Below are 18,762 nucleotides of genomic sequence, written 5' to 3' on the forward strand. Positions count from 1 at the left end.
AGTTTCAGCTATCCATCTGATAATGATCTGGCAAAATCTTGGACATCACTTGATACAGAGAACAGTGATGGTCTTCCATTATCCATGCATCTGTACCAATTACTTTGCACACAGTATCAAAGATGCACAGTTTTACTGTAAAAATAGGATGTAAACACAGATGAGTATTTTGGTTTACTGCTATGCCTCTCTGTATATGCTGTAAAAGTACAGTGTGTGAATAGCAAACACTTTTCCTGGTCCACTTCTACAAGTAGAGCTAATCCACAAATCAAAAGCTAGGCCTAAACTGCATCAATGCAGTAAGAATTGTAACACTTCTATAGCCTTCCCCAGTACAAGATGAAACTAAAATTAAAGATGTCTGGAAAAAAAAGATATTACTCTATGGCATTTACTGAGTTATTTGAATTGAAATGTCACATTAAACAGTTTAATTTTGGCAGTGTTTGACAGATTCTAAGTAATGTTTCCAGATTCATGTGCCAAACCATTTTTCTATGCAAAACCTCTTTCTGTTCCTTTCACTAGCTTGCTTGTTTAGCTCCTAGCAGCTCACCTGGTGGGCTGAAAGCCTGGATGACCTGGAAGGCTAAGCATGAGCTCCTGACATTGACAGCTCCTAGGCAGGCTGCCAAGTGAACAGCTTCAAACTAGAACACCATTTTCTTTCCCAGAGAGTTTCAACACACTTGGGTCGCACAAAGAAAATACATGTGAAAAATAAAGTCTTCCACAAAACAGAACTACTGTTCTCCAGTCAGCTGTATATATACCAAATACTCTTTTTTTTTGTTGAACCTTTCAGATTAGTGTGTGCACTAATTCAGTTCAGTTTAAATTCAAGGATGTATCACAACTAAGTCACATTTGAAGTGCTGCACTTAAAGGACAACATATTTGTCTTAGATTATGAAGAAGTACTTATTTCTATTATATTCTATGATTGCTTCACTTTGTGGCATGAGTTTTAGCAAATATTAATAAAATATTGACTAAATTGCAGGTCTCTCCAAAGAGATTGTGAGCCATATTAAATATATTCCAATTCAGAAAGCAGGATCACTGGTTTTGGAGGTGTAGTTGAGACTATGACAACAATTACTAGGTTAGGCTGGCCTCTCACAACAATGCAAATTAGAAATAGCTACACTGAAAAGTACAGAGCTAGCCAACAGAAACATCTATTTTAAGATTATCTTACTGACAAGATTCAAAATTAAGTGTTTTAAAGAAGTATGCATAGATATTTGACAGCTAAAAGCCTTGGATCACTTCTTAGTTAAAATAGGTTTCACTAATAAAATTTCATGTAATTTCTTTTTTTTTGTCAGATTAAAACATATTTACCCTAACAGATATGTAGGTGTAAGCAAGATGACAAGCATTCAGTAGCATTGAATAATTTTAACAACTGTGTCAAGGCAAGCCAGCAAAGAATTCATATCTTCCAGTGTTAAGTGTTCTGCCAAAATATAAGAAGTATTTTACCTGTTCTCATAGCACAGAACTGAGAATACAGATAGGAAATTCCTAAGCACCTACAGGGAAGTCCAAGAAGAATCCCTAAATTGCACAGAAACTGAATAAGCACTAGAGTGTCTGGCCAATTTCCCTCCCTTTAAAACTAAGCTGAGCACATCACTTAACAGGGCAAATATCATAGTTTCTACCTTTTTCCTTCAAAAGGATCCACAACTCTCTATTCCTGGACTTTTAAGCCTTTTAAATACATAAGTAGCTCTCACAGTGTTGGTATTTAGGGCCAGATTTTCAAAAGGAGTTTAGCTCTTATTTTAGTACCTGAATAAATCGGCAGATTGTCAAGTAAGCTCAGCTTCTTGTCATTAAGCATCTTAAGAGTAGGAGAGAGACAGAATATGAGCACTTTTTCGAAGTCTGACCCTTCAATTTTCTCTCTAAAGAATGCTGAAACTTCTGACTCTAATTCCAGGTACCATGTAATTAAATCATTACTGTCTCAAACTCACCCTTAAGAAATTATATCAACAATCTGACACAGTAAATAGAACAGAGATAATGCTAAGCCAAACTTAGCCTCATCTGATTACATTTCAGTAGCTACCTTAAATCTCTATGTTATGATCTTTCCTACAATGTACATTTCCCACTCCAAAGTGAGCTGAAAGCTCACTTTCCAGGCTTGGGCTTCGGCAGGAATCCCTCTATTTGAGCCATCCAGTATAGCCACCTAGTACACACGCACCAGGTCAAGATCTGCCTGTTCAAAGGGGCTTATATGCTTGCAAGGGATCTGGTTTAGGAAAATCTACCTGCAAGCACAGGAAAAAAAGGCAGAAAACATTAAAAATGGAAATTTACCTTGAGTGGAAATAATGACCAACAGCAACTACAATTTATGGTATGACATGTGATTCAGCAGAAAAGATGATCTTAAAAATGAAGGCAACAAAACATCAGGCATAGCAACGTGACAAAAAATACAACACTGACTTCACTGAAAACATTTGGCTTTGTCCAATAAAATTTTAAAAGGGGGTTGGGGGGGAAGGGCAAGAAAGGGGGAATAGTGAATTAAGTGATGTAGATTGCTGAAGACTAATAATAAACTAAAATGCCATAATTTGGTCAAACGTCTACTTTCACTTACTCTCTGCCTGTACTGTACACTCCTGTACTTCATAAAGGCTGTCTGTGAGGCTTTTTATTGCCAATTTTGATTCTTTGTGTTTTGGATTTTTCCACAAGATTGACATTTTTCCAGCTGCTGACATGTTATGCAATGAAAGGTGCACAGAGGGGCATATTTTGGTCCCCTATTCAAGTCATAATAGCTGTGCTAGAAGACTTATTTCAGGACATGATACATCTCGCTGATTTATGGTAACTGACAGCTTCCACAAGAAATGTAGGAATTGTTTTCTAGCATCCTAAAGTAAACCGTTCCTGACCAGTGCTTTCATGAGATATCTGGTCAACAGATGACTACCATTTATTTAATGGGACCTTAGAGAGTAGGGTTAAGTTGAAAAGCGTTACTGATGAAGAGCCTTTTTTTATTTCCTCTGTTCTTCTCACCAATTTAATTCAAACTGTTCTAAACATTTTACTAGGTTATAATTTATAATGAAATACACTTTGATCACACTTAAGGCAAATTATGCATTGTCAAGTAGCCTGGAGATTATACTTCATCACATTTGAAAACTGTATTCAACCATTGATCAGTGCATTACAGCAATAGTCAGATAAGAGTACCTGTATAGCCAAACAGAATTATGTTAGCAAACAAGACAGTAGGAGTTAAATATTTTATGAAATGCAAACTGCATAGAAACAAACATAGTAACCCACAAATTACCTTTGTTCTAGAGTTTTAGTACTAAATATATTCCAAGTAAGTTGCTCAAATTAAGTCCATTTAGAAAGTGTGAGCTATTTCACCAGTTGGCTACTGCTTTTTAATTTCTCAGCTACTTGCTCCTTACTGCAATAATTAAAAGAGCACCATAAATTTTTTGAAATTAAAAACATGAGTTTATTTAGTTCTATTTTTTTTATAAAAATTTGCTCATTTAATCCTTAACCAGAATCTGTTTAATTAGATAAGTAAACCAATTTACAAGAATTATCTGAAGAACTCTCTTGTACTAGCAGATTTTGGGTGGATTAGACTAATGTATTGCAAGAGCTCTATTCACGAAAGGCTAAAGATGTGCTGTGCAATATTCAGAGACTTAAACCAACAGGACCAAAAATCATTAATGCCTATACAGGTAGTACTGGGAAGCAGAATATTGCAAACTACTGAGTAAATTAATTTGCCCAAACCCTGAATTTGTCCTTACAATGTTAACCACAAGGTCCAGTACCAATGATAAACATCATAGTCAGGTAACAGAACACTTGGCTCTAAACACAGTGACAAAGCACTGATCTCTTCTGCAGTACGAGACAGAAGTATAAAAGCATATGGGGAAAAAAAAAGTCACCAACAATAGAGAAGCAATATCCTCAAGGTTTTCTGAAATGATTAGCTACAAATAATTTGTTGAGAGCCAAATTGATCCAACTCACTCACTCAACGAAATTTAGAGACTGTCAGGATATGAACTTCTGGACAGTGGTTTATTTGTCCCTCTACTAAAAGTTTCATAAGAGGCTGCAGAGCAGGTAATGTGTCTTCCCCAAGCCAGGATTGTTATGTCACCACATATTAATGCCATTAAAATTTAATTATTAATATAATTTCATATATTCAGGCTACAAACATGGAACTCCAAAACAACCCTTTAAGATTACACCCTCACAGCTTGATTTTCAAAGGTCCTAGATTTGTTGAAAATCTATACCTTGCAAAGTGCCATAATTTTAGTATCTAGCAGTGACCAGAATAGCAACATTTAGAAATCAGACACAAGCATTAGCTTGTGAGTCAGCAAATCAGAGACTGAAAACCACACATTTTCTAAAGCAGAGCTCTGAAGCAAGTAGCATGCAATCCTGCACAAGGTTTGAACATGTGTACCCTTCAATACCTTAAAGAATTTTTAGTAAAGAAGATTCAAAGCAATATACTCTCTAATGAACAAATAAGAGAGCCGAGTCCCTTAACAATCAAAAAATGAATAATGCAACCCTTGAAGGGTTTAAACCTCATTTGTATGGTGAAAGTGAGGTAGTAGGCCCTGAAGCACTAATCAGATGTATTAAAAATGAAAGAAAATATCAGACATGGGAAATGATTGTAATTAAAATTTGAACACATACAAACACAACAGCTCCAACATTACTAAATTAAAATCGAACAATGGTATTTGGTGTTAGGGGACTGAATAATAAGCCACCATTTAATCACCCCCATCTGTTCTTGTAAGTGCATACTTTGCAAAGTATTATATTAATTCCAGGTATTAGAGAGTTAATTATCTCACAACAGACATGAGTGTTGCTGACCTTACACCAGGAGTCAAGGATTCTATTTTTTCGAAAGGCATTTTAGGTTTTTTGAAGTTTGCTTTGAGTCTGCATCAGAAATCAACAGTGAGAAAGGGTGCGTGAAGGAATTCTTTTCCCCTTTAAAACTATGTTTTAGAATTCTGCTTTCAAAGGCTTTTTTAAAAATCTTTTTTTATTAATTAGGCCTGATTTCATGAGCTATCAGTAATAACAATCATTAGTATTAACAAAATAACTAAGTTAAAGTAGCACTTGAAACAGTTTATTTTCTTTATTAATGTGCTCAACAGCTGCTGTTTACAACTGCTTTTCTAGATCAAAGTGTTTCATAGTTCTACTGAAACAGACTGATGACTTCTCTAGGGTCAAGTTGTTTCTCATTGTCTCCTCTTATTTTCATAGTTCTATCATAATCTTTAGATTTCTCCAACAAAACAGCCTTGAAATATTCTTTCTTGGCACCCATTTGAAATTACAGCTGTAGATGCAGAAGGTACCATCCAGTTGCAACTTCATTGCACTATGTAGTTGGATTACAGAAAGTTTAAGGGACAAATGAATAGTGCAGAATGTGTATTTTTCTTACCCTTATTTCTCCCCTCCCATTGCTACATACATCACAACTGCTTAGCTCATAATGACTGAATATTCCATTTTTCAGTACAGTAACCCTTAAGATTCCATTTTCCCACTATACACAAGATACTTTGTCACGTGAACTGCAAAGAGCTTCTTTTTTTTTTTAATTAAATTGCAAAAGTTATATGTAGCATTAAAAAAAATGAGAAAAAAGTAAATAAAATGTAGAGCACATGCTATGCAAAGGTATTTGACATAAAACCTTGGGTTTTTCAAAGTTTCAGTCTTGCGTTATCCTGAAAAAGCCATCTCTTTGTCCTGTCACTACATCAGCTTCCTATCAGCTTTCTGTAGGCCTGACGGAATTAATCCTTTTCTTCATCTTCATCTTCTGTAAGAACCCTTGCTAGGAAGCAAATGTTTTATTGTGAGTCAGGTTTAGTCTAGAAACCTTCTAGCATTTCCTTCTTTACATTTGATGCAAAAAGTAGTCAAAACCTGCTAACATTGCTTGGCTTTAATCACTATTTACTATTGAAGAGTGGAAATAAAAACATGTTCTTGCTGTTGCTGCAGCCTCAGATACTACACAGGCTGTTTTACATGATCTACTACCAACAGTAGGATTATGGGATAATATTTGTATCTTAAAGCTTCACACAATTTTTTTGTTAAATAATGACTTTTCTGATACTATCTGTCAGCCTAACTACTTGATTTCCACAAGCTTGCCCTTGACAGATTGCCACATACTTACTTCTTCATATCAACAAAGAAAAATTGCTTCTGAATGCTGCCATCCAGTTTCTTTTCCTGACTGAGAACAGAATGAACACTTGTATCTGTAGCTGATACCCCAGCCAAGTCTCATCAATCCACTGAAATGCAATTCCTTTCAAATCTTGTGAGTCAAGCATTCTATTCAGACTCTTCCACTGACCCAAAGAAAATACAGGGAAAGAACCCACATTTGTAAATTCAAACGTATATTTTCCCCTCAAATCTAGAATCCTGAAATTTGAGTTGTGATCAGTAGTCTCAGGAATAGGTACAGAGATAGAATGGGAGGTTCAAATACAAGACAGGTGGAAATGGACTGATGGGAAAGATTTGAATATGAATAGGCACATTTTTTTTGTTTTGTGTAAAATCTAATAAAACCCCTTCCAAGCTATGTAATTTAGCTTCTGCTATCAGTAAATCCTTAAAACTGCCTAAAAATCCTAATAAACCCCCAAACAGTCAAAGAGAACAGGTTTGTAAGGAGGAAGGGGAAAAAAGAAAATCCATTTGTTAATGACCAAGATTAAAAGAAATTTAAAAACAACTTTTCATACAATGCTTCAGTTTGAGATTACTTTCCTGGTCAAAATCCCTACTCATAATTGCTAGTCTCTGGTTAAGTTTCATTTTAACTGCACATAAAGTATATCTAACTATTTTATTACAACCTAACTTTAAAATGGTGTAATTAACACACCAGACCTGACCTTTTTGTACTTCAGACCCACTTTTCTGGTAGCTGCACCCAAGATAATCTGTGCTTACACCCATTACAGTACTGGATTTATGATTCTATGAAAAACAATAGAAAGAAGAAAAAAATGCACAACTGAGTGTCTAACAGATAAGATGCTCTAACATGTGACTGCAAGAGCAGTAACTGCAGCAATGATTTACATTTGAGATTAATTGAAATAGTAAAAGAAAAAATTGCTTTTTTGGTAAGGTAAAAGGTTTCTTAATGAGTTAGTTTCAGGGTTACAGTAAGTTAGTAAGAAATTGAACTGCTATAAAACTATAGTTATTCGGCTTTCATTTTTTCTTAAAGTTACTTTACACACCAGTGTTATGTCTCTGTACTGTAGAACTTGAGTGAGCACATACGTATATACCTGTGTTCAAAATAGTACATATTCAGTATCTTGAAAAAAGTGCCAGAAAAAGATCACTATGCCAACATAACAAGCACTTAATGACATTGGTTTCTTGTAAAAGATTTTACACTTAGGGGAATGGCAATTATTTTTTTTACTGTCTGTTAAGAGCAGAGTACAAAGGCCTTGGAAAGTGTAGTGAAAGCAAGACATCTAAAGTTCCGGTCTAAAGAAACATTCTAGACACTGTATTTGTGTGATCCTTGTTGTATGATCAAAGCCTGTCACTAACTCAGTACAAGGATATCTAGCAATAAGCAGCATGCTGGCTCTCATACTTCTGAAAGGTCAGATTCAAAGTTTGTTAGCAAGCTATCTGAACATTAGCTAGCTATCAAATCCATTTGAAATATGGTAGAAGAGTGCTAGCAAATAGAAAAGAGGAGTCTTTTACCTTAAGCTTTTCCCTGGAAACGCCTGCAGTAGCAAGAGGCTGGCAGAAGGAAAGGACAGACAGAAAAACATGAGGAAAAGGCAGACACAGAGCAAAAGAAGCAGGAACTTAACAGTGCAGAGTCTAGAAGGCAGAAGTCAACGATATGATTTAAGGATGAATGAAGAATGCCTAATAAATGGTTTAATCCCACAGTCATTGAAAACAATGGGAAGACTTCAAAAGTGGTCTGATATGAGGCTTGTAATCTTAAATGACTGCATTTAGAATCACTGCTTGACCAGCATATCAAAAGAAAAACACCTGATCACTGCTTAAAAAATGACTTCACAAAGCCTCTTCTGAGAGGAAGATGCCACTGCTGCTTTGAAGATAGTCATTAAAGGATGAAGCATGTGAACAGTGTTTAGAGCCCTCTGAAGTTTAACTAATCTCCTTATTATTTCTTATGGAGTTCCTGAAGTCTTCTCTGGTAAAAAGAGGAAGAAAACCAGAGGCAAATAGCTTCATCTTGAAGTTACCTGTAGAGTAACTTTATTCTCAGATTTTCTGTGTGAGCATGCTCATGTGTCTATGCCTTTGGGCATTTAAGCTTTTACTGTTCATTTCCCTGAACAAGCACTGAAATGCAGTATAATTTTCTACCTTATATTCACTGTTTATTACAGCTGCTTGTCACCCACCGATATACATACACTTACTTTTGAAACTTCACTGTTTAATCACAGACTGTTAGGAGGTGCTCCTGTAAGGGAAGAATTCCTCTACCACAGGCTAATTTACCACTAAAGAAAAAATCTTTGTTGAAGTAAAATAATGCCTTTGTGACACAGAAAAGCAGCCAATGACACTAACATAAAACAAGTTCAGTTTTCATGAATTCTGAAGCAAATGTAAACATGTACATCAATACATTCAAATACCTTCATAGACAATGTCTTGAGGTAGATATTAGACACAAAATGAGACATTCTTGTCCCAGTGGAGAACATTGATTCTTATTCTTATAAGGCTCTGAACAGAAGCAGGGCTGAAAAGGGCTGCATTTGTATTTACAATTGATATTCAATTGCAGAAAGCTCTGTTCTGTTTACATAGAAGGCTAAATAATATAGGCTGTGTGGTCTTAATTATAACCAATGTTTTGCAGGTTGGGTTTTTGATTTTACTTTTATTTCAAATTATTGTGTAAAACAAGACATTGGTATGTTGGCAAAACAACAAAAAATGCAGTAAGAGTATGAAGCACCAGTAGAGAAAGGATATTTGTAGAACAGTTATCCTGCTCTTACATATGCAAGACAAGCAAGTATGACACAGGTTTCAGAGGTTTTTGCCTGACTACAGATTGGACAGTCAAGACCAAATTAATTTCCAAGGGGACATATTTTATGTCTCATAGTGCTTTACTCTGCAAATGAGCACAATCAAATCACTAAGCGGTTCCAGGAATGATGCCAACCTGTTATGAAGGGTATCAGTCAATCATTCAGTTTCACAGACCAGGCATTCAGTTTACATATTTTAGTACCTAATAGAAGCCAGATCACTTCCATATTTACCAGTCCAAAAACAAGTCAATGTGTGGCAGTAAAAGAGAATAAATGTGGGGAAAAAATAATATGGAGGAAAGGAAATTCCAGGTAGGAATATTGTATGCAAAAGTAACTATAGTGGGGGGGGGGGGTGTGTGTTTTTACAGGGGTTTTGGAGGGCTTTTTTGTTTTGTTTCGGGTGGCGGGGGTTGTTTGGGTGTTTTTCCAGTGGGAGTGCCTTTTTTTTCTTTAAATCCAGGTGCTTTATCTATGGAATACTCTTTGCACTTTATATATATAACAAGGTGCAAAGAAAATCTACATTCTATTTCCTGATGCCTCAAGGATTTCTCTGGTTTATCACTTCTAACATTATGCCTTGGTAGTCAAAGAGCAATTGCCTATGTAAGTACTAAACACACTAAGACCAGTTAGGTGCTCTGGTAGCAGACTCAATGGAATGGCAGCAGATCATGTGGATTATCACTTATGAACCTTAAAGGCAGGAAAACTCCATGTGTATTTGATGCATCAAGACATAAACAGAGTTATCAGCACAAAATCTAATGTGAAAAAGAACTGACACCACTCAAACTCAAGGTCTGGGAGAGACGCAGAGAAGTATCTACAAGCCTTGTTTGCAGTGCCATACGGGAAGTTGTTTAGCACACTGATACAAGACCAAACCAAGTCACACATCATCACAGATTCAGCTGAAATCTATATGTATGAAACAATATTCCATTATTCTCCATTTAAGACACTCGTGATTTTCCCTAATGGCCAAATGCTACAGCAGTCACTTATAGCCTCAGCTGTTTTTCAGCTTTCTGCCAGAAATCATTACTGAAATGAAGAAAGGGGGACATCTAGGGTCATGTTTAATGAAGGACAACAAACATAAAGGGTTATTCAGGCTGAATACTGAAATTGACGACAAGCAAACCCATAACACTAATGAAAGGATTCCCTATAGCCAATTCATGCATACTAATTGCTAACTCTTTCATCTAACATAAGTAAAATGATTAGCACTCCTTACTGTGCCTGGTCATAGATAAGCCAAAGCAAGCAGAAACAAGAGGTTTTAAAGCAAAAACAGCAGTTATCCTCCTGTACATGAAACAAAAATATTCCAAATCTGTGAACAAACTTTAAAACCTTTTATTCTTACATGTCAGATAGCTGCATCTCTTACCTCAGTAAACCCATTGTGCAGAGAAACAAAGCACTGTTACGGTAACAGAATCAAAGAATATAATCCTCCAAGAGCGCAGACTCCACAAGGGGAAACTATATATTGATAGTATCATACCTGTTCTGAGATAAAAACTTCTATCTACATTGATGTGCAACATTAATATACTCCAACTACAATCTCCCAATATGTACACAGTTACTTTTCCACATGATGGATACGATGATTTCATTTGAATCACTGATTTCAGGCACATACAAGCAGAAAATAATGATGTTTGCCCAATTCTTTATGGCAAGGGTGAAAAATTAATTAATTTTTTCATACTCACATTTAACCAGTCCAAACTCTGCATTTCTCCATGAACAAAATAAAGTCCTGACAAAAAGAAAAAAAAAGTAAATAAATGTAGATAGGTTTAAAATCCATCTGCCATAGCATTTATTCTGCATGTGAACTGCAAGATCAAACTGTAAGTCCATAGACAGAAAACTGAAAAGAAATAAAAGCCAGCTTTAGAAGCTATTTTCATTCTTAAACTTACCAGAAAAAGACACACTTAGAATTAATATTTCTCATCTTCCAAGCCATTAACAAGAATGTGAGAATTACCACATTTCCATATTTTCCTTAAATTATGATCTCATTAGAAGGCAACTGTCATTATTTACATTACAGGAACAATAGCTTCCTAAAGACCTTTTTGGGTCTGTGCTAGAATAAACCATCACCAGATAATTGAATCCTGAAGAGAAAGAAGAAGGAGACAGGCCCACGTTTCTGAAGTTCCCAACCCAGTTAGAAACATGTATGCTTTTGAAAAAGAATATATCTACAGCTGTGCACAAAATCAATCATTTCCTTGGATCTTTTCAGGACTCAGTGTCACATTCTTTTTCATTCACAACTTAATGGCTTGCATAAAGGCATAAAGAGAAGGAACATGCAGCACAACTCAGAAGTGGAACAACAGATCCAAACGTAGAGCAAACACAGAAGTCCTGTGTCAATCATTTAAATATTTAATCAACTTATTAGGATAAGGTAATATTAGTATTACTTATTGTAAGTCATCCCAGAAGGTAAGTGCTCCTTGGAGTTTCTGTCAAAGCAAAAGTGCTATATTTTTCCTATTGCTATCTTTAGCTAGAATTAGCAAGAAAAAACAAAAAAACAAAAAAAAACAACAAAAAACCCCCAACTTTTGCAAATTCTTATTCCTTAACACATAGGGTTTGTTTCTGTCTCCCTTTAAATAACACCACCATCTCTTTTCAAGGTTGCAATTGCTAAAAAAAGGCTTATAATTCTTCTTTCAGTTAAAGTCTAAGGTAAAATGAATTGCCATCTGAAAATGCGAACTTGATGTATGAGATTTCTTAACAGTTTTTCTACGCATTTGTTCTTTTAAATTCTAGTAGCCCTGCAATAACCACTAAATTACAGATTAAAAGGCTCACCTCAATAATAAGAAAGCCATATTCAGATCCCAGCCCTGCCTAGCCTTGCATTTCACTCCATGAGCCATTGGCTTCTTTGAGAACAATCTCTTCTACTGGTCTGATTTGACTTTATATGAATAAATACTTACAGCAGCAGAGAGAGGTTTTCATAGCCCCCATGAACACTATAAAGTTAAAATCAGTGCTTCTCTGCTGTTCTCTAGAACAGCAGACATTTAACTACTTAAGCAGAAATGAAAGAACTTAAGATATAAAAAAGAAATTCTCAATATGTCAATAATTAGGTCTCTGAAAACTAGAAGCCACTAGTTTCTTTCTGCCAGTGAAAGATCTCTGTTCCAATATAAACCAGTATTTGAGTCCCAGGCACACTGCTAAAGATCTTATTAGCCAAATGACTGAACAGCAACTTGGCTCTTAAATTGTGGTGAATATACAAGAAAGAGGGAACATAGATTACTGTACTTGACACTGCATACAGAATAGTATTACTCATCTCCACACTGCACCCAACATAGATTAACCTTCTAACTGGTATGTAATCTATAGTTGCTTATTTTACTGTGGCTTCTAGAAAAGGGCTCTAGTATCATAACCATGTTTCACAGGAAATAGCTGAGAACTGTCATCACCTAACTGCTATGGAGATCTACAGTCTGCTCTGTTACAGCAGAATCTATCTTCCAAAGTAACAGCTGAACTCTGGTCACAAAATCATACCAACCTGCGGGACACTCAGTTCCAAAGGAGATGCCATTACTCCTCTCCCTGCTAAGCTGTATTCCAACTGGGCCTTCAGTCTTTGAAGAAGTACAAAGTAACTACAACAACCTATTCTCAAAAATTACTTCTACCATTTAATATCCCTACAATGAGTTTGATACATGCAATTAGAAAATAGGTTACAGAAACGAGTATTTCCTCTTTCAAATCATCAAATGGTCAATTCATCAATCAATCAACTGATTGTCAAATAATCACCAACTGTCAGTTGAAAAATCTGATGATTAAAGTTGAAAAGGACCTTAAAGTCATCAAGTTCCAACCCTTCTGCCATGGGCAGGGACACCTCATCATGTCACCCAAGGCTCTGTCCAACCTGGCCTTGAACACTGCCAGGGATGAAGCATTTACCATTTCTCTGGGCAACCTGTTCCAGTGCCTCACCACCCTCACAGTAAAGAACTTCTTTCTTATATCTAACCTGAACTTTCCATATTTCAGTTTAAACCCATTCCCCCTTGTCCTATCACTGTAGTCCCTGATGAAGAGTCACTCTCCAGCATCCTTATAGGCCCCCTTCAGACATGGGAACCTGCTATGAGGTCTCCACACAGCTTCTCTTCTCCAGACTGAACAGCCCCAACTTTCTCAGCCTGTCTTCATATGGGAGGTGCTCCAGCCCCTGATCATTCTTGTGGCCTCCTCTGGACTTGCTCAAACAGCTCCATGTCCTTATGTTGAAGACCCCAGAACTGTACACAGTACTCCAAGTGGGGTCTCACAAAAGCAGAGGGGGTACGATCATCTCCCTCAACCTGCTGGTTACACTCCTTTTGCTGCAGCCCAATATGCAATATATTCACCTTTGTGGTAGTGGAGTTTTTTTTTTCTTTCAACCTGTTAAGAAATTCACAATAGAATTAAAAAGGAGCAAGTTTTGAGCTTAGAATTACATAGTACTCAGTTGCAGAACAATGTGTACAGAATGACACACATTTGTGCTTGCTTTTCTTTATGGCAGAAGATTCTTCATTTAGATACACTGTATGAAAAATAGATCTTCAGCTCCTGGTAAAATAAAATGTTACTGATGCATGCATTTTTCCTGAAGTCTATTTTTGATAGACATCTATTACATTGAATCACTTTTTTTCCAAGCTTTGCACAACTAAAGGTTGACAGTAGAAGCAACATTTTTGATAAATATTTTTAGCCAAGACGGGGTGAGGTCAGAAATCACTCAGTTATTAAAATAATCCAGTTAACCTGCTCTAGTTCTTTAAAAATACAGCCTGCCTGATATATTATACTGATTGTAAATTAATAAACCTGTATAGAAAACACGGTTTATTACTTCACAGTGCCTGTCACATGAGAGAATGCGCAGACTGCACAGAATTCATATAAAAATGAAATACACATTTAACCTTGAAGAAGTCTGAAGTTCATTGACCTATTCCTGGGGACAACCACCAAGCTGGGGTAGGCTGCTATTCCTGCCTTTAGCAGCCGGTGAAGCTTGATCTAAATTAAAGAGGAATTTGCAAGGCTGAAGATTCTTTATTTACAGCAAGGAATGTGAATGCTGTACCATTGCTTCCACCTAAATAACATCAATCCGGAAAAGCCAACTACAGATTTAAGTAAGTGCATTTAATGGAAACAATGTTATTTGTCTGAACCACATATCTTTAATTAACCAGCACCTGTCACCACATATATATCACCAGTAACTGTCCACATGAACCAAAATCTGGAACTAAATTTATAATTACATGTATTTACTAATGAAATGGAAGAAGGTATGGGTCAAATAGGAGTGAAATAACTGTCCATCACTGCAACCAGAAGTTCATTCAACTCATTTTGTTTATGCAATTCAGTTTCTGTACAAAACCAAAGCCAACAAGAAAACAATGTCTAGCAGCTACCCCTTACTTCCCAGCTTGCATGTACAAGCTTTCCATAACAAGGAGGCTTAACTTTCAGCAGAAATCCTGACAGTGCAAAACAATTCTGCGGTCACTAAAAGGCTTGACAAGCATTTCTTCCCAGCTGTGATACTAAAATATATATTCATTATATAAATACCATGTATGCAAAGATGGCAGACTTATTAATAAGGAGGGTAGACAAATAAATTTTAAAAGATAGGAATGGGGAAATAGACGCCTTTACAAAAAGGATATAAATCAACTATTTCCAGAGAGTTCATGTATTTGCTGCAACAGATAAATTCTCATGACTGCCGGGTAATGTATTTTCAGAGAGATGCCAAAATCAGACCCCATCTAACTTGCGTATTTTACATGGCCTTGTGAAGTAAGATACTTATAACTGAGATCAAAGCCCACAAGATTTGCAAGTATACTCATTGCCTGCTCTGCCCTGAGCCATAAAAATCCTCAGTCTTGTGTTATCACAGAACATGTACGTTGTTCCACTCCAGTGAGACACTGATTAAGTGGAATCCAGCCCATCACTACAAAAAAAAAAAAGAGACACAAAACCACTCCAATATTTAGAAATTCATTTGTCTCATTACTATTCATGCATGCAACAAAGCAGTTTAAAATATGAAATTAAAATGTAAAGTGCCAGAGAACAGTAGCCCAAACAGCTTTAGCTTTCTGTGGCTGGCAATTATAACGTAGACAATCCACAAAAGCACTGCCTTTGGCAGTGTTACAGAGAAACTCTTCAGAAGCATTAAATGGCTGAAGAGAGAGGAGACAGCAAAGAGGCAGGAGGCACTAGAAAGCACGAGTGTGTTCCTCATACCAATAGTGTCAGTTCCATCTGAAAAATAACACTGCATGAGCTCACCCACATGACAATTTGTATCTCAGCAAAAAGCAGCTTTCATAAATAGGAATAGCTATAGCTTGTTTGGGTAGAAGCAATATATATTTAGCTCTGTTTCGCTCACATCAACACTTACCATGCTAAGAACCTTGTTCAATGCAGTGTTTTGCAGTATGAAAAAATATGCACTTTCTCTGCTGTCTTCAACCTGAAGAATAACTGCCCCTTATTCATGGCTCTACCCTTCATTATGTACAGAGTACAGGGGCACAATACCAGCTAGAAGATAAATTAAGAACAAGTACTCACATAAGCAGCGTTGTAGAAATAGTGTTTGAAAATAGCCTATTCTTGTACAAGATTTTTTTCAGGATGGGGGTGGTGGGATTTAGTAAGTGGAAGCTTCCCTTCACCCCAAGAAACCAATTTCATTGTTACACAAACATGTTATGATCTCTTTCTTACTGCCCTTTTTTTCCCTCCATTGGGAGTATCATGTGATTTCTTCATAAAACAGAAAAACTTACAAATTCTGACTTTTCTAGTTGATTTTACCACCTTTAGCTTCCCTTGTAAAGTTGCTAAACAAGAAAGACATTATTAAACATTTTGTTTTGAAAATAAAGACATGATAAATGATTAAAAAAACCCAAAATATTACTAAATTGCTATTTTAGCAATAAGCCTTGAATTTAACTGAATGAGTGTGTAGCTGCTGCTGTATTAATCATGGAATTGTCAGGGTTGGAAAGGACCTCTGGAGATCATCTTTTCCAACCCCCTGGCTAAGGCAGGGCCAGTCATCTTAACCAAGCCATCACCTTAACCACCACAATAACCTTCAAGCAAGAGGAAAGAGGCAGTGTAGAAAGGCAGCAGGCAACTTGCTTGTTGAAGTGATATGTTGATTGCTGTAGAGAACCAAAAGCATTGATAGGAAGCAAGTGTAGAAGTAAATGTATATTAGACAAGACTGATAGTCTGCTGTTAATTTTAGAAGTATGGAAAAAACCCAAACTGACACAATTATCCTCTTTGCTACACATCAACCATGCATATCAAAAACTACAATCATTTCCCAATGGGGTCATTATCACCAATTGACAGAAGCAAGCTTTGGTTATGGAAGGCAAATTGTATAGATAAATGAAGCAGCAGTACCCATTCAGAGTATGAAAAAGCTAAGACTGTGATTTATTCCATTGTAATAAGGAATTTTAGGAAACCTCTTGTGGAATTGACTGCGAAGCAAAGATACTTGCTGAGCATTATCTCTGACCTGCATAAAGCATGTGGTCATTCTTTATTTTATGAACTAGATAAGTCACTCCTTGGTGTTATAACAAATATACGTTTTGTAATTTTGCAGTGTAAACATCACCTTGCACTATAAACATTTTATTTATTGGAAAAGTCTTTATAAATACTAAGGATAAAAGAGGTTAAATATTTGAGATAAGTAACAATGAGGCCCTGATAAAAGTAATCTCTAAGACATCTACAGTGTCTTAAGAGACTGTCATTAATTTAATAGCATCTAGCAGCCTAAATGTATTTTTTTAAGCATAATATATTTTGGGTGACATGATTCAGTGCAAGACATCCCTGCCCATGGCAGGGGGGTTGGAACTAGATGATAAGGTCCTTTCCAACCCTAATTATTCTATGATTCTATGATCTGTATATTTGTTTGTAGGTAGATGTGACTTGCCTCAAGATTTGGTACAGCTAAGTATAAATGTTCTATGTCTGAAAAAGGAAGCAACAAGCACTTTGTACTGCTTATTTTTCAGCCTGAGAGCTACTTTTTTTAAAAAGGAAAATGGGTCCCAACGCTAAGTTTCACTGCACACTTTTACAAACATAACAAATCCTACACAGAATTAATGTCTTAAAACTCACTAAGGTGAAGCCTGTGTAATGTTCCTGTAAAATGCCAGAAATCAAGACATCATTTATCCTCTCCATATGAAAATTTAATTGATTTACATTAGTTTGACGTCATTCATAAAACTTCATAATGCATTCCCAATGTACACTAAAGTCAGAACTAAGAAGCCCCTCAAACCTTTTCGTAAGCATTTAAGTTAAAAACTACCAGGAAAAACCACCATTTTAAATGAGCTTAATGTCTGAAGCAGTTTCTGCATTACCCTGGGTAATTGTTTAGTTATATGGATATAAATAGAACCAAGTAAATAATATTTTATTATAATTTTATTATAATTATATAATTATATTATATAATTATAAAATTATATTCTTTATAAACAGGAAATTTTACTTATTTCAGATTCTTCTAAACCCACACAGAACTAAAGCTGTTTCATCACATTTCTGTTGCACTCAATGAAACCATCAGGGAGGCAGGGGCATAGGAAGGGCAGTCCTGATAGAATAGCCTTAGATCTTTTAGTATTCGTGTTTCAAACTGGTTTTGTCTAATATGACCTTGATTAATGTCCACTCCCCAAAAGACTCATCTCATATGTCTATATAAACAGATATATTTATAATTCTGGCAAATATATATATATATATATATATATAAACCTGACTTCTTTTAAAAGAAACTATCTAATTGCACCGTTTCACTTCCACAAAAGAAAAAGTGTATTCTCTGTTCTTATATGGTTCAAAATGTGCCTGCAGGGGGTAGGAATATAAAGCAGGATGCTCATTAACCAGCAAATGAAATTGAAGCAGTGAATGTTTAACACACAGTGAAAAAATCAGTCATTTACCAGAGTGCTTATATGAAATAATTTGAGCTATTTCAGTCTTCAGATATTTTGATATCACAAAAGTGTCAATAAGGGAATGACAGATCCAACCTGTACAAAACTGAAGACCACAGTCCACACTGCAGGTCATGATGCCAGGCAACAAGATCCTTACAATTACAAGGCGATTCTGGTTCATTTAACTCAGTGTAGTATCAGAGCTTAACTGGCAAACTTCTCAGTAAAAGGCAGTCAGAGCCCATAGTAATTCTAAGATAACCAAAACTGCAGCCAGGACCCATCTCCCTGGGTTGTTGCATCCTGGCAATGTACCATGGACAGGCTTGCATGCTAGCAGCATGTTGTGTTTGTTCTGAGGATAAGATTTGTTTTCAAAGATACAACTTAAGCCTTTAATTCATGCTGAGAATATATAGAAGAAAGAGAAAAATAGAAACTAAAAA

At 36.0% G+C, this 18,762-nt stretch overlaps 1 long non-coding RNA gene across 3 annotated transcripts in view; it reads right to left on the reverse strand.

Annotated features, from left to right (window-relative positions):
• Nucleotides 1–18,762, reverse strand: part of LOC136019464 (uncharacterized) — an 87,350-nt gene that overhangs the window by 45,827 nt on the left and 22,761 nt on the right. The window contains exons 2-4 of one of the 3 annotated variants that reach the window (XR_010614895.1): nt 10,916–10,962; nt 7,852–7,890; nt 5,453–5,926 (exon numbers count right to left, since the gene is read on the reverse strand). This is a non-coding gene — a long non-coding RNA (uncharacterized LOC136019464). Of the gene's footprint in view, nt 1–5,452; nt 5,927–7,851; nt 7,891–10,915; nt 10,963–13,633; nt 13,659–18,762 lie in introns of those variants that run through there. The other 2 variants (XR_010614894.1, XR_010614893.1) reach the window with 2 other exon arrangements.

Source organism: Lathamus discolor, chromosome 9 (genome assembly GCF_037157495.1).
Source record: "Lathamus discolor isolate bLatDis1 chromosome 9, bLatDis1.hap1, whole genome shotgun sequence".
NCBI classification, from domain to species: domain Eukaryota; kingdom Metazoa; phylum Chordata; class Aves; order Psittaciformes; family Psittacidae; genus Lathamus; species Lathamus discolor.